The sequence below is a fragment of the Diadema antillarum genome, unplaced genomic scaffold (genome assembly GCF_040938485.1).
Source record: "Diadema antillarum isolate AM-2024a unplaced genomic scaffold, OU_Dant_1.0 seq00002270_RagTag, whole genome shotgun sequence".
Lineage (NCBI taxonomy): Eukaryota > Metazoa > Echinodermata > Echinoidea > Diadematoida > Diadematidae > Diadema > Diadema antillarum.
This window is the reverse complement of record NW_027272898.1, coordinates 5,898-15,005: the sequence shown is the minus strand read 5'-3', so window position 1 is coordinate 15,005 and position 9,108 is coordinate 5,898. Positions and strand designations below refer to the sequence as shown.

The 9,108-nt window shown below is 38.1% G+C and overlaps 2 pseudogenes; both read left to right on the top strand.

The window, feature by feature from the left end:
- Positions 1-5,252: 5,252 nt before the first annotated feature.
- LOC139714436 (uncharacterized) lies at positions 5,253-6,889 on the top strand (annotated as a pseudogene).
- Positions 6,890-7,420: 531 nt separating this feature from the next.
- LOC139714435 (uncharacterized) lies at positions 7,421-8,884 on the top strand (annotated as a pseudogene).
- Positions 8,885-9,108: the final 224 nt, after the last annotated feature.

The window sequence follows — 9,108 nt, the reverse complement described above, 5'->3', positions numbered from 1 at the left end:
TTAAAGTGTTGAGTTGATGGAATAGACAATGATAGAGGATCCGTGTTGGCAAGATAATGGGAACCAGTACAGATACGAAGGGCTTTCTTTTGTAAATGTAAAATCACATTAGTGTTTAATTTAGAGCTATTCCCCCAGACTATATTGCAATAGGAAATATGTGGAAGTACGAGTGAATTATAAAGAAGAAAAAGTGTGTGAGGTGGGAGATAATGTTTAAGTTAATAAAGAATACCGATGACTCTAGATATGGGAAAAAATTCTTTTGAATAATGTATTTTCCAATAAGATTCCTATCCAAATAAACGCCGAGACATTTAGTGGAATCCTTTTATTCAAGACGTATAAAATAAATTTTGATGGTTAAATTTGTAGAATCTGGTATACTTTTTGCTGTAAAATGAATAGAATTGTAATGAGTAGAATGTAAAATGAATCTTATTAATATTTAATGATAATTTATTGCTATCAAACCACTGTTTTACTTTATTAAGTTCAATGTTTAACGTGTTGACTAGTGTGGAAAGACATGTGTGGGAATAAAAGATATTGGTGTCATCTGCAAACAGAATAAAAGATATCAAGGAGGAAGAACGAACAACATCGTTAGTATATATGAAGAATAATAATGGTCCAAGAATCTAAACTTGTGGGACGACATCAACTGGTAAATTGCATGAAGATTCTGATTTAAAAACAACATATTGACTTCGGTTGGAGAGATAGCTAGTAAACCAGGCAAGCGCAACGCCTCTTACACCATACGCATATAATTTATATAATAGAATATCGTGATCAAGGGTGTCAAATGCCTTGCTTACATAAAAACTCCGATGATTTTTTTTTTTCGGCCAACGAATGGGATATGGCATCGTTTAGAGAAATAATAGCAGAGTCTGTAGAGTATTTCTTCCGGGAGCCATACTGGTTTGGTACAAGTAATTCGTTACAATAAAAAGATGAGTATAATCTATTCAATTTTTCCAATATTTTTGATAATGTTGGCTAATAAATATATGGGACGGTAATTACTAATTAAATGAGGGTCATCTTTTTTAGATATTGGAATAACTTTGGCAACCTTAAATAAATCAGGATAAGAACCACTCAGAAGCGATAAATCAAAAACATAAGCTAGGGGAGAAGCTAAAATATAAATAAGTTATGGGGAAAAAATCGCTCGCGGCGGCCTTCAACCTTGAATTCTCATGCAGTCTTCTGAGCCATCTTTAACTCCTTTATCCCCGATCTTCGCTCATGACATGGATTGAACCCTTGCCCTCCTCAGTGACAGTGCAGTGCTCAACAAACCACTCCGCCATGGTATCTCCCAACTACTAGTAAAATAAACACCCATAAGCACCAAACATACACACATCATCATCATCATCATCATTGCACTCACCACCGTCATAGACAAATGGTCTCTGTCGGTATACACACCTTGATGTTCTCGATCAAGGTCTGGTTTTCCGGGACGCCTTCGACGATTGCAATCAGGACGTCAGAGTAACCACCATTCTCGAGTTTGATCGGAAATTTTTCTCCCTGGCTGGCCACCATATCTGCAGCCAGTCCGACGAAAAAGAGGCAGGTGGCACAGATTTCACAGAATTTCATTTCCCCCCTAGAATGTTAGCAGTTATCAAAGGTTTTTGCTTATAGATGGCGAGAAACTAGTACATGTATACCTTTCATACCAAACTTCTCCAGACGTCACCCGAGCGCACTCTAGACGGACGTCTGCCTGGGGTGTGATTCGTTAAGTGAACACGACGTGCGAGCAGAGCACCGTTTCACAGTCAGACCGCAACACCGCTGTTAATGAGCTCAAATCAAAAATTTATCGTAGGCGCAGGTTTTTGCGCATGTCCTTCTCGGCACCCGAGATTCTGCGAAATATTCAGAGACGAAAAAAAAAAGTTCTTGCTGCATTAGTTATCGCTGTATACTAGTGTGCTGGTACATATACATGATTGTGTATCCTATAGTCATAAGTACATTGCATACTAATTGCACACACAAAAAAGGTGTGCACATGTGCTTCGCTCTAGGTAAAGTACATTGACTCGAGAAAAGTTTTGTTTACATGACTAAAAGGGGAACACCCACTCCAATGTTGTAGTTGACGTTGTGCTTCGCTCTATGTAAAGTGCATTCACTCGAGGAAAGTTTGGTTTACATAACTAAAAGGGGAACACCCACTTCAATATTGTTAGTTGACGTAATGCTTTGAGAGTGCATGCCATAATGTTTATGAGATTATCATTAATACAGGGTCCATCCATTTCTGTGGATAGATTTGTTTTATTTTTGTCTTTTTTTTTGTAATGACTACTTTAGATCTAGACAGTTTCTACACAATGAATATCTCTTTATCAGATTGGATATACTGTGTGTATGTTATACGAACTGTGTCGCGATCCAGCTACATTTATGGCATCTTGTAGCCTCGATCTGAACAATTGGAAATGAAATTCGTTTGGCATGGAAAAGAATTGAATAACATGTTTGACACATGCATAACATTCAGTTGTGAAAATTATTATTGTAAAAGTATCTGATCCTCACATTAAGTCACCATCTTAGGCCTAGACAATCTACACGAAATAATGCATGGGCTCATTTATACACGTGCTGCTTGCATATCACACCCTATACTTAATGATGATGATTATTATTTGAGCCATAATTCAAAGATAAATGCCTAAGTGCGCAATAAATTATCCTCTTTGATCTGTCCTTCATTTCAACAGGACACATCAGACCACAACGACAGACCGCTTCTCCATCGGCTAGATATACAGACATGTCCTGCAGCAGACCGAATAAAGTTCTGATCATTGGAGACTCAATTTTGCGAGACTTAGAAGAATTTCTCCTACATCTTGACGTTGACTAAATTTTCAGTGTTCTCTGTTTTCCGGGGGCAACTGTAGAGACGATTCGTACATCAATCAGAGAGAAATTACATGATATTGTATTTGACGAAGAACTTGATTATGTCTTTGTGCATGTTGGAACAAACAACTTGAAGTTCGGCTTATGGGAGAGAGAGGAGAAGCATTATCTGAATCTCTTTCATACACTGTCGGAACTATTCAGATCTGCATCTATTGTATTTTCTGGAATTCTTCCCCGTTGGGACTCGCAGGAATTGTATGAACGCTCACTAATATTCAATTGTGGACTTGAATTATTATGTAAAAGATTAGGATGTGAGTACGTCGACTTTTCTCGCGACTTCGTTGATTCTGTTTACTTGTTCTTTAAAGATGGACTGCATCTCCTGCCACCAGGCAAGGCATTTCTAGCGTTTTCTTTAGATTTGTACCTTTTTCATAAATTTCGTGAATGTTCGTCAGCTAGTAGATCTACTTCATTTCGAAAATGGATACCTAATAAACTGAGAAACAGTGTGCAGCTTTGAAGCAAAAGAGCAAGAAAGAGCCATGGAAGGAGATGGATTTGGACTTGTATGTGTACACGAGGAGGGAGAGATACGGCAAGCAGCGCGGCGGTTTAACAGACACCAAAAAAGAAAAAGAAAATGGAATCAAAAGAAACTACAAACGAAATGGACATCCCCAGGGTTTATCAATCCCCGCAGGTATTCGTATGTGCCAGATCCGCCGAAATTGCCTCCACATCAGCACATTGGTAGGAAGATAGTTTCCTTCATCCCCTTCCGTGAAATCAATGTTGCTCGTTATGATAGGATAATCTCAAAAACACAACTTCCATGCCAACGATCTCCCTACATCCAAAGAAAAAGGGCAATAAAAAGCGGACGAAGCGAAGAAAGCGAACTGTCCGTCGGCGTAGGAAAAGGAAGGTATCTTTATTTTCAATAACTTTCAGAGTTCTAAATGATCAATGTTGACACATTTGACTTCTTAAATTTGACATGAAAGCAAAGTTATGTATTCTAGATTAAATCATGTTATTATTTAACATTTTAATGCCTTTATTCACTCAAAGAAAACAGTGGTGATATATGTAGGGCCTTCACCAATATGATTTTATACAATCTGTTACAATTTTCAAACAACTAAATTTAGAGTTTTCAGGTTCATTATTGTGATGACTTACATGCAAACATTCATGTCAAGTTAGAGGGAAATTTCCAAATAAATTACTCAATATTTTCTGACCCATTCATGGATTCCTCCAGCTCCACTAGTACGGATACGACAATGCTGAGAAAATTTTTGAGTTTGCAACCTTTTTTGACATTAATCTGCATAATAAATACTAAAGTCTTTGAGTAACTTATCAAAAAAATATATACCGTAAACACATAAAATTGAACCTTCAACAACAATTCATCCTGCAATTGATATTCAGTACAATGTTAAATGAAATATCATCTTACACCACGGTTTTTTGGGGCAATATCATTCTCATCACAACGTAAATTACTGTGAAATACATACCTTTTGAAGAGCTACCGAGTGTACATTCTGAAAAATTACCACGTTTACATTATGTTCTTTTTGTATGGTATAGCACCCATCCAACTCCAGTAATTCTTCAGAAATCCAGACGGATCTAACGAGCATCTTGACAACTTCTCTATCGCCGACCATGATGTCCAGGGACAATGTCCAGCCATCTGGTAGACCACCAGATTCATCCTCCGACACCTTGCCAACTTCTCCATCGTCGACCATGATGTCCAGGGACGATGTCCAGCCATCTGGTAGACCACCAGATTCATCCTCCGACACCTTGGCAACTATTCCATCGCCGACCATGATGTCCAGGGACGATGTCCAGCCCTCTGGTAGGCCACCAGATTCATCCGCCGTCATCTTCACAACTTCTCCATCGCCGAGCATGATATCCAGCGACGATGTCCAGCCATCTGGTATACCGTCAGATACACCCTCCGACACGTGCCAACTTCTCCATCGCCGACCATGATGTCGAGCGAAGATGTCCAGACCACTTGTAGGCCACTTGATTCACCCTTCAACATCTTGACAACTTCTCCATCGTCGACCATAACGTCCAGCGACGATGTCCAGCTATCTGGTAGGCCACCAGATTCACGCAGCAGCCAGGCTTTATTTTCTTAACCTTTCCATCACACTTTCACGTCTGTACTATCATTGGGGTGAAAAAAAGACCCATACCTGCTTGTTAAAAGCAGGAATGCGGTTCGTGTAAAATATGTAATTGTAAATCTGTTAGATATGTTCATTTATCAGCAATTACCTGGTAGATCAAAAGAATTAATTGAACTCATAATGCATTTGTGTGATGTTGAACGAGAAAGTTGCATTTGGTTAAAGTGCATGGCAAAATGCACTAAAAAACTTAAGAATCCCACCTACAATCCAAAAAAAAAAAAAAAATAGGAAGAAAGAAAGGACAGAGTGTTTCTTGTCATAATCATGACATTTGCTCAAACACGTCTCAGAGAGACTGTCACTGCAGCATTGTTTTTCTGTAGAATCTATTCCAGACACAGTACCATTATGTATGAAACACAGAACGGAATTATCGCATTTTGTAGACTGGGAATCCTGCTCAGTTTGTGAAAATAACCTTAGGACAGAAGACAAAAGATATTCATATTCCTCCGTAATCGATATAGATATGGACAGACTCTTGAAAATCAATGAAAATTTGACCTTAAATGAAGATAGCATATTATGTAGCCCGTGTTACAGATACTGTTTAAAGCTCATGAATAAACCAGCATCTTCAACTGATGAGCTACAAGATACTTTACAAAAAGAGGCTGCACAATATGCAGAAGCTGACCAGGAAACAATACAACTGAGAGTTATGTGTGATGCTTTCCTTTATGCATGCAAATTATGCAAAGATGATGGATGTTTCTTGTTTGTAAAAGTGTACGACTACTATGACAGTGTCCGAAATTAACAAGCTCTGTAAGGAAGATTTTAATCATCACAATATGCAAAAAAGCCCATCGTATATAAATGGTAGAATAATTCATAAGTTTGGTGATCTGTTGCATTCACATCGAATTGCACGAAAGCACGGACTGTTTTATTATCATTCGAATCTATCACATGATGACATATTAAATGTCTGGCATTTGTCACACTCAAAACTTCACATGATCCAAAGAAGCGAAGGAAGTGACGATGTCGAGATGACAGAAGGAGAATCTCAGTTGTCTGCTGATACACAATCTGATGTTAACACACAGTTTAGAAACATAACATCGTACTGCAATGATTCTTTACGCAAACAAGGAAAGCGCATTACCAGCGCTTTTGTCTCTAACCCAATGTCCTTAGCTGAATTCGAATTTCAGACTGCATATAAGTTATTCAACCCCCTTATTTGGAACATTGTTTGTATGATAACAGCTTGTCCGGAGGAGATCAAATTTTCAGACAGATATAGATATATGCAAAGAATATATCCAATTTCCTTCTGAAGAAGGGCATTCATATCATAGGAGAAAACAGAGAAGAGCTGCAACTATAATATCTCTTTTACAATATTGGTAATGCATGAGGACAATAACTATCCCCTGCAAATCATAGTTGCAAACTGCGTGAAAAGAATGCCCCATTCAACGAAGTTACTGAGAATTTTAAACCATATTCGATTTGCTTGGTCGGAGAGCACTTTAGACAGATTCTTGCAGGATATTCATGACAAGCGCACTGAATCTGGACCTTTAACTGAACTTAAACCTTCTGCATTTACTATAGTGTCCAAAGATAATATTGATGTTCTCACTCCATATGCGGCAGTTACGGTCGAAGTTGGCACGGGACGTCAATTATGGCTCAGCAACCTAAACCCAAATCTGAATGGTTATACGAACATGAGCAACTACATGTACTATGCAAAGATTCTGACAGGTCGCATGATGAGGAAAACTCCTTTACACCCCTAGCATAGAGGATAGTCAAACACAATCTTCCGTTCCAGTTAAAAAAACCCAAAAGTTCGAAGAAGACTAGCCGAATTTGATCTCGTTGTACCATATCATCAAACATTTGATATTCCTGTATTTACAACCTCTATCAGACCACAACGTAATGAGCAACACTTTTCATTAACTGATTCAGAAATTAAAGCCGAACTACCAGTTTATGAGGAAGCATTTTCGATATGTTGTAGAAAGATTCTATTACATAAGAAATAACATTCCTAGTATAATTCCAAGTTTCAAATGCAAAGTAGCCCTACAAGATTCGAAAGAAGTTGAGAAATCAAAGTTTTCTTACATGTTGAAAAAGCAGATTCTCCTGAAACAATGAAACGTTCACTTGGCCTTTTATACGAGGTGTGTCAGAAAGTTCCAGGACTGGTACAATAGAAAATTCATTTCAAACCCAAACTTCAGCGACGATGTCCTGCCTCCTCTGGTAGACCACCAGATTCATCCTCCGACATTTTGACAACTTCTCCATCGCCGACCATGATGTCCAGCGACGATGTCCAGCCATCTGGTAGACCACCAGATTCACCCTCCGACACCGTGCCAACTTCTGACCATGATGTCGAGCGAAGATGTCCAGCCATCTGGTAGGCCACCAGATTCACGCAGCAGCCAGGCTTTATCTTCTTTACCTTCCCATCACACTTTCACGTCTGTACTATCATTGGGGTGAAAAAAGACCCATACCTGCTTGTTAAAAGCAGGAATGCGGTCCGTGTAAAATATGTATTGTAAATCTGTTAGAAATGTTCATTTATCAGCAATTACCTGGTAGATCAAAAGAATTAATTGAATTCATAATGCATTTATGTGATGTTGAACGAGAAAGTTGCATTTGGTTAAAGTGCATGGCAAAATGCACTAAAAAACTTAAGAATCCCACCTACAATCCCAAAAAAAAAAAAAATAGGAAGAAAGAAAGGACAGAGTGTTTCTTGTCATAATCATGACATTTGCTTAAACACGTCTCAGAGAGACTGTCACTGCAGCATTGAAACTTTTAATGCTTGTTTTTCTGTAGGATCTATTCCAGACACAGTACCATTATGTATGAAACACAGAACGGAATTATCGCATTTTGTAGACTGGGAATCCTGCTCAGTTTATGAAAATAACCTTAGGACAGAAGACAAAAGATATTCATATTCCTCCATAATCGATATAGATATGGACAGACTCTTGAATATCAATGAAAATTTGACCTTAAATGAAGATAGCATATTATGTAGCCCGTGTTACAGTTACTGTTTAAAGCACATGAATAAACCAGCATCTTCAACTGATGAGCTACAAGATACTTTACAAAAAGAGGCTGCACAATATGCAGAAGCTGACCAGGAAACAATACAACTGAAAGTTATGTGTGATGCTTTCCTTTATGTATGTAAATTATGCAAAGATGATGGATGTTTCTTGTTTGTAAAAGTGTGCGACTACTATGACAGTGCCCGAAATTAAGAAGCTCTGTAAGGAAGATTTCAATCATCACAATATGCAAAAAAGCCCATCGTATATAAATGGTAGAATAATTCATAAGTTTGGTGATCTGTTGCATTCACATCGAATTGCACGAAAGCACGGATTGTTTTATTATCATTCGAATCTATCACATGATGACATATTAAATGTCTGGCATTTGTCACACTCAAAACTTCACATGATCCAAAGAAGCGAAGGAAGTGACGATGTCGAGATGACAGAAGGAGAATCTCAGTTGTCTGCTGATACACAATCTGCTGTTAACACACAGTTTAGAAACATAACATCGTACTGCAATGATTCTTTACGCAAACAAGGAAAACGCATTACCAGCGCTTTTGTCTCTAACCCAATGTGCATATAAGCTATTCAACCCCCTTATTTGGAACATTGTTTGTATGATAACAGCTTGTCCGGAGGAGATCAAATTTTCAGACAGATATAGATATATGCAAAGAATATATCTAATTTCCTTCTGAAGAAGGGCATTCATATCATAGGAGAAAACAAAGAAGAGCTGCAACTATATTTCTTTTACAATTGGTAATGCATGAGGACAATAACTATCCCCTGCAAATCATAGTTGCAAACTGCGTGAAAAGAATGCCCCTTTCAACGAAGTTACTGAGAATTTTAAACCATATTCGATTTGCTTGGTCGGAGAGCACTTTAGACAGATTCTTGCAGCATAT